The following is a 9,015-nucleotide window of genomic DNA, read 5'->3' on the forward strand; positions in this document are numbered from 1 at the left end:
TTGACTCCAGGAGTGGGAGGTGGTTGTCAATGGGATTGGATTATATACCGGGAATTATGGGATGTGGCTACACCAGAGGGATCCCTGTTTCTTGTTCATAATCCCCTCTATTGGAACCATGGAATATGGATAGGTATTGGCACAGTTTGGAGGGAATGGCCTAAACAACCACCACAATTAAGTTGTACCAAGCCACTATCCAATGGGGATGTAATTGCCATTGGAAACAGGGTATGTTGGGAAGGACTCACAAATTTAATTTGGCCCAACCACACCCTATGGGTAAACAATACAGAAGGATGTGTGTGGCCTATAAATGTAAAGGGAGCTTCTGTTATAATTCAAACTTCCAGAGAGCCAATCAGAATAAATTGGCCACCCACAATAAACCTTAATGTCAAGGTCAGTCCAACTCCCCCTAAAAGCTGGATCACCGCTGTTTGGGCACATCAGTTTCCAGGGTGGGAACAACCAGAAAAACAATTAAAGGGGGTTGAAAAAGAGTGGAGACAGGGAGCTCAGCTCAGCACTGCTGCAGCTGAAGCCAAGGAAATGTACAAACTTGCCATAGATATTGCAGAACCATGTGGGACAAGAAATGTAATCTGTGTGATTGCAAATAGTCTGCCCCAAGTCCATGCTGGTGTTTGGACAATAATCAGCATTTTTGCTTTATTATGTTTTAGTGTTGTTGGTATTTGTGTATGTATATGTTATATTCACAATAGAGGCAAATCAATTCAGCTGCATGTTCATGCCAATGTTCTGGAAAGCAGTAAAGCCCCTATGGCACCATCATCCCAGTTCCTGGCTCAGTCCTAGGCTGGAAAGCAAGTACCTTAAGCACTCTCCCACTTGTCATCACGAATAGGCAAAGGTCAGTCCTCTGTCCAAGTAACACAAAAGCACCATCTACCTTGCCAGGCCCAAGGGTTGTATTGTGCAGAGAGAGTGATGACCTCTGGAGAATTGGCTCAGTTTCTTTTTTGCTGCCTGTACTAATTCTGTGAGGGAGTGATAGGGTGACCAGACTGTTGGGGTAGATTGAGTCTGCAGCTGGAATAAGGCTTTGATCTGTGTCCCAGCAAAGCTACTCATCACAAGGCAAAATGATGTATTAAAATAACTTTGCAGATGCTTAGGCAAGTAGTTTCAACCTTAAAATAGAACTGTAGTGAAACATATATCTTATATATGTATATATATAAGATTTGTCTATATTAACTAACCATTTTTATTGTGGTAACCATTTTTTTCTAAAAAAAGCAGCAATTAAGTCTGCGTGCTGTGAACCAGCTACAGCAAGGAATGAGATAAAATACGGGGGCCCAAAAAGGGTGGGGATAACACAACCTGGGACAAGAAAAGAGATTGGAATGTGAAAGATAACATGTAACCAAGATGAACATAAGCAAAAGGGTGGGTAGTGATTGGTAAAGAAACCTTCAGACAGCCCACTGACTGAAAGAAGAGGGTTCATGGTCTTAGACATGTGCTCATAGCAAAAAGCCATGTAAATGAATGAAATGCATAAGCAATTCCATGGTAATGAAGCAAACAGTAAACAGAGGTGGGGCTCTAGATGGGAGGAGAAATGAGTGGAACAAAGGCAGGATAAAGGTGGAGTAAGTGTTAATGAGTATAAACCAAAATGTATAAATGTAAGAAGAATGTATTGTTCGGGGCTGCTCCTCGTCTCTTATGGCGAGAGAATTCACCTGAAGCTATCTCCATTCTGAATAAAGCTGTTGGGCGCAATGTGTGCTGGTGTTTACTCCCTGCTCTGCTCTGGCTAATGAGTAACAGGATCCATGAGTAATTGAACCATCGTCTCCCTAGTCGTTGGGTGCTGCACAGAGTCAGGGTCTAATAATATATAAAGCATTTTAAAAACCTTGCCTAAAAGACCTAACACAGCATCTGCTGAGCTGGCCAAATTCCTGCTGAAGTCAAGGGACTGCAGAGGTGACAAAAGCAGAGCTTAAAGTACACATTGATTTGCTTTCAGACACTTCCTGACATCTTTTATTAAAAACTTCCAAAATTCTCTGATTAATTTCTGTAATTTTTCCAATGAATAGTTTTTTACAAAAAAAAAAGCAAATCCCTTCTTGGTAACTCCAGAGAGATAGTAATTACTGGCAAACATGCTGGCTTTAGGGATGATTGGGGGAAGAGACCAATTAATTTTTTCAATATTCTCAACCCCCAGTTACAGTAAAAAAAAAAGCATGAGCTGACTTTGCTTATCCAACTCTTATGTGTGGAAGACAGATCCATTATAGACTTCCAGGTCTGAAACAAACTGACCAGAATAAGAACAATTACTGCAATGTAGGAACATCAAATCCTATAGCAAGTATGGAGGAATTATATTAACACATTTCATACACAGCAAGATAGAACAGAAAACCAATTAAAGTGACTTCATGCTTGAGTAACTTGCTGGTAAAGTATTAAATGACAAGAATACATTTAATACTTGTAGTTGCCTTCAGAGATCCTTAAAAGAAGGGTCAGCTTAGTATAGGTTTCAGCTATATTGGGAACCACATAGCATTTACCACTTATTACACACATAATCAATCAATATTAATCATTTTTCTTCAGTGTTTAGGAATAGTCAATTTTTTGTATTCATTGTCATAAGTTACTGAGGATAATCAAATGTTGGATGCCCTTTCACAAATGGAAGAAGGATGGATAATAGTCTGCAGAGATCACTGCCTATCTGGAAAGTACAAAAGTTATTACTGCTATATTTTATCACATATCTCTAGGATTGTATAACTATCCATACTTCACCTGAATAATTTGTATTTTACAGATGCACTAATATTGGGAAAGAACGATTGCATCAAATCTTTTGGAAACACTTTTATAGGGTATTTATTTCAAATTAACAAGTGCTATATGGCACCAGAATATTAATGAATGTACTGCAGTTTTTAGTGAAATTACATAAAAAACTGCATTAAAAAAGATTTAGGTATAGTTGAGCACTCAAAACTACGGACATGGCAGAATCGAGGAAGTGCATGCAACCCCAGTACAGTCCCTATATACATTATGATACAATCCTCAATTTCATTATCACGTGCTATTGATAGGTGACTTGCTTACCGTATCTAAGTACCTTCATGGAGATAAATACTAGATATTTTATTCCGGCAGGGAAAGGCATAATAAGAAATAATGGCTGGAACCGGAAGGCAGAAAAGTTCAAATTAGAAATTATGCACAATTTTTAACAATGAAGGTGATTAACCATTGGAACAAACTATTAAGAGAAGCAGTGGATTGTCTAGTGCTTGATGACTTCAAATAGAAACCGGATGCCCTTCTGAAAGCTATTGTTTAGTCAAATACAACACGCAAGTTATTGGGCTTAATAATGATGTAACTGCGCAAAATTCAAGAGAAGAGGAAGATTAAGTGACACAGTGGGACCTTTTGGCCTCAGATTCTACAAAAAGTCATTTTTCCATTGGGCCTCTGCCTCATTCAGTGCACAGGACAGGCTATACAATATTTCTTTTTTTATCCTCTTCATTCTGTGGGAGGATACATGAAGTGCCTACTTCACACTTCCTAAACTCTGGAAAGAAAAATGAATTATTTCCTTTTGGGCTTTTCTACAATGCTCTCATAATAGTATTTTAGTTCTTTATAGCTGTGAATAGATGTATCTTTACAGCATCCTTGTGAAACAAAGAGGTAACTATTACCCACATGTTACACAGGAACAAATAACATATAATTAAGACCAAATTTGTTAAAAGCATAAACTCAGTTTGGGTGCCCAATTTGAGAGCAGTACAGCTCAGTTTTGGCAATTTTAGCAATGTATCTGTTCAGAGAAGAAACCCCATTGACCTCAGTTTCAGTTGCCAAATATCCCAGTCTTACATTTGGTGCTCAAAAAAATAATGGATACGCATTGGCCACTTATGAAAATCTTGGGTTAGAAAGTTGCTCAATTTCATTTAGGAAGTCTATGACAGAGTCAATGACGAGGTCCACTTATGCGGGTGGAATTCAATTGACTAAAACATGAGACCTCTGCCTATATTACCTTCCAGTGGTCCTACAAACAAGCAACCTCTTTCACTACACAATTCTGACCCATCCCCATTGAGCAAGTCTATCAATGAACTTCATGATGAAGAGTAAAGATATAACTAGCAGAGCTTGCCTTCTAGGCATAGGTGGGATGAGGGAGTGGGAGTCTTACTTGCATCAGGAACTCAAAAAGTTCCCTGGCTACTGCTTCTGCACTGTGGTCTGCCTGCCCTGGCTGCTGCTGCTGCGGTGGGTCAAACTCCTGGGAGGAACTGCTGTTTGGATGCCTTCCTACTAAGCTGGCCAATGCCCTGCTTACCTACCCAAAGTTACGCTACTGAAGAAGGGGTATGTGAGGAAGTAAATGGCATACTATGAAGTTATAGACTATCACAAAACATATACAAGAGGGAACCAGATTGTATGGGCATCCTTATTTCTAGCATTTTCTAAATTTTAAGTAATTAATATTAAGTTTGCAATTTTTTTTTACTGCAGTTAGTTACATAAAACTTTACTTTCTTTTTAAAAAGAACAGGAAAAACAAAACTTGGGGAGTGCTCAGGGGGGCTGGGGGAGCAGGCAGATGATGGGGCCTAGTGGAGGTCCCCCCATGCTCCCCTTACCTCTCCTCCAGGTCCCCCACCCCACCCCCAACTTACCTGCATGGAGCCTGGGTCCAGCTCCCTGTGCCAGCAAACCGGGACTGCCCAAATCTCTGAATCTTTTCCAAATTGATTTGGAGGCTTCAGATAGATTCAGACCTTTTAATTGGTCTCCCAGTTCAATTTGGATTAAGAGATTCGACTACCGAATTGGGCCAAATCTCCTCTGAATCCATTCAGGAACTGAAGCTTCAAACAGCCCTAACAAATATGCTTGTGGGAGTGAGTCTTTATATGCTCCCATTGCACATCCACAGCCCAAGGAGTGCATGCTCAATATGTAGCATTACACTTACCTTTAAGTCCACTGCAGTAACTTCCACTGATTTTAGTGGGGCCAATATTTCAACCATAGTGCTGAATCCCACGTGTGCCCCTGAGGCAACCACTTCAGAGCTGTGCTGCAGGGCCAAAATTATACAATCTTGCCTCACACCTTGCAAGGATGTGGAAATAAAGGTTGTATGATTGTTTTCCAAAGTATATCAGAAAAGTAGTTTATTAATGGAATCCTCATAGCTCAACCTGTTCATACTGACTTTCAAAGTAAAGCCATGTCTATGAAGACTGTATATCTTTAAGAGTTAGGCTGTCACTCAGCTCCCCTCCAGGATATCACTGTTACACATAGTTAGATATGGACAGCATTTGAGAAAGATCTGAAAAAGAGGTCTCAAGGCTGAGTGCTGTTCACATGAATAAAGAAAGCTCTTTGTTAAAGTGGCTCCTAACTCATTTGAGCTGAACTCACAACACAGCAATGTCTATATTGTCTCTGTCTTGGGAGAGAGAGAGGGGTACTGAAGCATGACCTTAGGTTCCCTATAAGCCATCTACTAGTTTAATTGCCAAGCTGGGAGCAGGTGGAGTGGGAGTGAATGGACAAAGCTCTTTAGTGGTCACAAGCTTGTTAGGAAGGTGGCACAGATGTAGTTTGACACTCCCACTAATAAGCCCTCTCTCATCTAGTCTGCCTGCTTAAGAATGTGGAACCAGAAAGGTAGTAAAAGCAACCTCAAGAGGTTCATGCAAGTAATCAAAAGATGTCATATAATCATAGGATCTTTGATGGCAGCATGAGAAGGACCTTGGGGACTAAGGATTTAAAGGAAACCTGGGGTCTACTGTGAAGAGGAATGGCAAGAGAAAGCTAAATTGGATATTATTCCCCCCCCCCCCCAAAAAAAAAAAAAAATCTTAACAATGTTCAGGTATAAAGATCTGAGTTGGGGCTGTTGTCAGTTTTCATGCTTGTATCATGTTTCAAGCACCTCATCTTAAGAGTGACAAAGAATTTTTGGTGTGTAAAATGCTAATAATATAACTTTTACTGGGGTTAAGAAACAAAGTGTTAAATGTGTGGTGTTAGTTTTGCTCAATTTATCAATTATTATAAATTACTATGCAAAGACTGATTTGATCTATTTTTAAACCAAATAAAATAAAGAATGATAAAGACGTCCTACTGAAAATAAACTTCATGTGACACCTGCAAAAACGAATATTCGATAAGGATGTATGTGCTGTATGCTTTTTCTTACCACAGAATTGACATTTCTTTCCAGATGTTGAACAAGCAAGTATTCTCTACTCTGGGTTTATGACCAACAACATGTACTGTAATCGCTTCAAAACCCAATTTTACTTTACAAGACTTTGTATTCTGGCTCTGTACCAGCAACCAAACTTGTGCTAACATTAATGTTGAACTGAATAGTTTCTTGTGCTCACAGCTTCCATGTCTGAATGGGGCCTGGAAGGGGCAGTGTCCGAAAGTATATCCAGTGAAACTACTTCATAGTCTGATTGGTGAGTCATGATACACAATTTGCATCCTGATTGCACAAGTTAAAACACTCACATGAGAAGGCTAATTTGTATAAACAGGTATAAAGACTGATCAGTTTCTCACATCGTTCTTGTCCCTTGTTAATGATTCAAAATATAACAATTCTATTACCATCTTTCTTATTCAGTGCTTATGACACAGTAGACCAGTGGTGCTCAAACTTTTTCCCCAGTGGGTCAGATGGGCATTCATGGGCTGGCTCTACTCAGTGGGCACCATCTGGCACTTAAGAACTGTGAGTACCATCTGGCCATGTGGAGGGGGACAGGAGGCTGGGGGCAGGTGAGCCCTAATGCAGCTCCGCAATGGAAAGGACCTTGACTCAGCCCCATGGGGAAAGAGGTTGTGGCCCAACCCCCGTTCAGCCCCATGGGGGAAGGTGATATGGCCTAGCACCAATCCAGAAGTGGAGGAGGGGATGTGGCCCAGACCCACAAGAGAAGGTGGTGTGGCCTGGCTCCAACTGGCCTCATGGGGCTCGGGGTTTGGGAATTCGGCACCTCCCTCATTGCCAAACTTCCAGACTCAGATGAGACGGCTCTGCAAACTGCATTTGGCCCAAGGGCTGGAGATTGAGCACCCCTGCTATTAACCTCTTATGACTGTCAAATGGAGCTTCACTTTAGCATTCTATTAGGCACTGAACCCTTATATAATTTGCCATCTCACCCATAAAATAAAACAGAAGTACAAACAGTCATTTTGGATTCTCAGTTTACAGTGCATCCAATAATTTTTGTATCTGCTTGTTCATGTCTGCTATTAATGAACAGCTCCATCTTCAAGGATACAAAATAGTGAAAATGTATATAATGAAAATACCACGCTGCTTTGTTTCTTGGCTAATTAATTTACTATTCTTGTAACTATTCTTTTTATAATTTTCTTTCAGACTTTTATACATTTTGTTCTTCATTTCTTTTGTTTGATTTGCCTTTGTTATCATTGCTTTTGATGTGTTCCTGTGAAAGTGCTTCTGATCAATTGAGTCTCTATACTGCTGCCTACATTACAGATGGTTGCCACATATTTGCTGTCAACTTTTTTTGCCCTGAAAGAAGGTTCCTGCATTATCAGTTCTGCAACTGCAGGTATTCAGATAGTAACTTTAATTTTGTGAACAAAACGAAATAGAGTTCTCACTCCATCTCCTTATGAACCAAGGCAACTTTCCCCTCTGATACTGTGCCATATGACTGTAGATGTGTGGCACTGGTTTGTTTTCTCTTTCCACGTTTCCTTTTCTCAGACAGATTTAGTATTCTCAGCACTTTGTATGGTGCCTGGTGGAAGTGTATCTTCACAAATGTAGAAGTGAGGGGTTAATATTTTTTATTATTATTACTATTATTAAAAGAGAATTTCTGGAGTCCAGTGTACAATAAGATCTAGCAAGGCTGTCTTTCTTAGAGTACAATACTAGGATAACTTTCAAAGACAACTATTACAGTGCTATTATACAGCTTCTTTTGTTCTGGTAGGTGATGAGAAAGAAAGTCCAGTAGCTAGGACATTATCCTGGCAAAAAGGAAGACATAAGTTCCGCTCCATACTCACCAGTTTGAATGATATTCATCTCATTTGTCATTTTCAGCTCCTCTGCTTTTCCCCTTATTTGGTTTCTTAGGTGCAACAGCTTGGATTAGTGCTAATAACATCAAAGTTGCAGGTTTGATCCCTGGATAGACTAAATGATTTTCTGAGGTCCCTCCCAGCTTTATTTCTCTGTGAGATCTGTGGAGTTCTTTGTATTACCAAATATAGGCAGTCCTCAGACTTACAACACAATCGGTTCCTGAAAATGGTGTCTTAAGTCAGAACATTGCAACTCAGAACTGATTTTCTCATAGGAAACAATGTATAAATGGGGGATTCCTGAACCAAAGCCCAATACCCTGTTTTCACTAAAAATAACCCAGAATTTTGTATTCAATCAATTATAGATGAGTAATATAGCTACATTAATATATTTATAGCACTGATATTGATTTGGAAGAACTTCTTTGAGGTAACTTTGCTAGATTTTTTGAAGGGTTCTTGGATGGATTCTTCTCAGGAGTCTTGGCTGCAGGTTTTTTGGAGTCTTGTCTGATTTCCTAAACAAAGTGTCCAAGGGAGTTTGGACAGATGTTCTCCAGGGAGATGGGTGACACAGTGACTTGTTCATTGTTATAGCATCACATCAGATCAAATGCTGTAAAGTTGAAACTGATGTTAGAAAGTTGAAATGGTGTCAATTTAGAAATGTTGTAAGTGCGAAATATTGTAACTTGAAACATTGTAAGTCAAGGACTGCCTATACATAGACAGGGTCTCATTGATAATAGTTGTATTTTGAAAAATTGAAGGAACCTGGTCTACTGTCATTGAACTTTAAATTGATAGAGCAGTGGAGCTCTTTTTAGAACTTTCCACATTATTTTTTTCTTAAGTATAACA

This window comes from Crocodylus porosus, unplaced genomic scaffold, assembly GCF_001723895.1.
Source record: "Crocodylus porosus isolate Cpor-Errol unplaced genomic scaffold, CroPor_comp1, whole genome shotgun sequence".
NCBI classification, from domain to species: Eukaryota; Metazoa; Chordata; order Crocodylia; family Crocodylidae; genus Crocodylus; species Crocodylus porosus.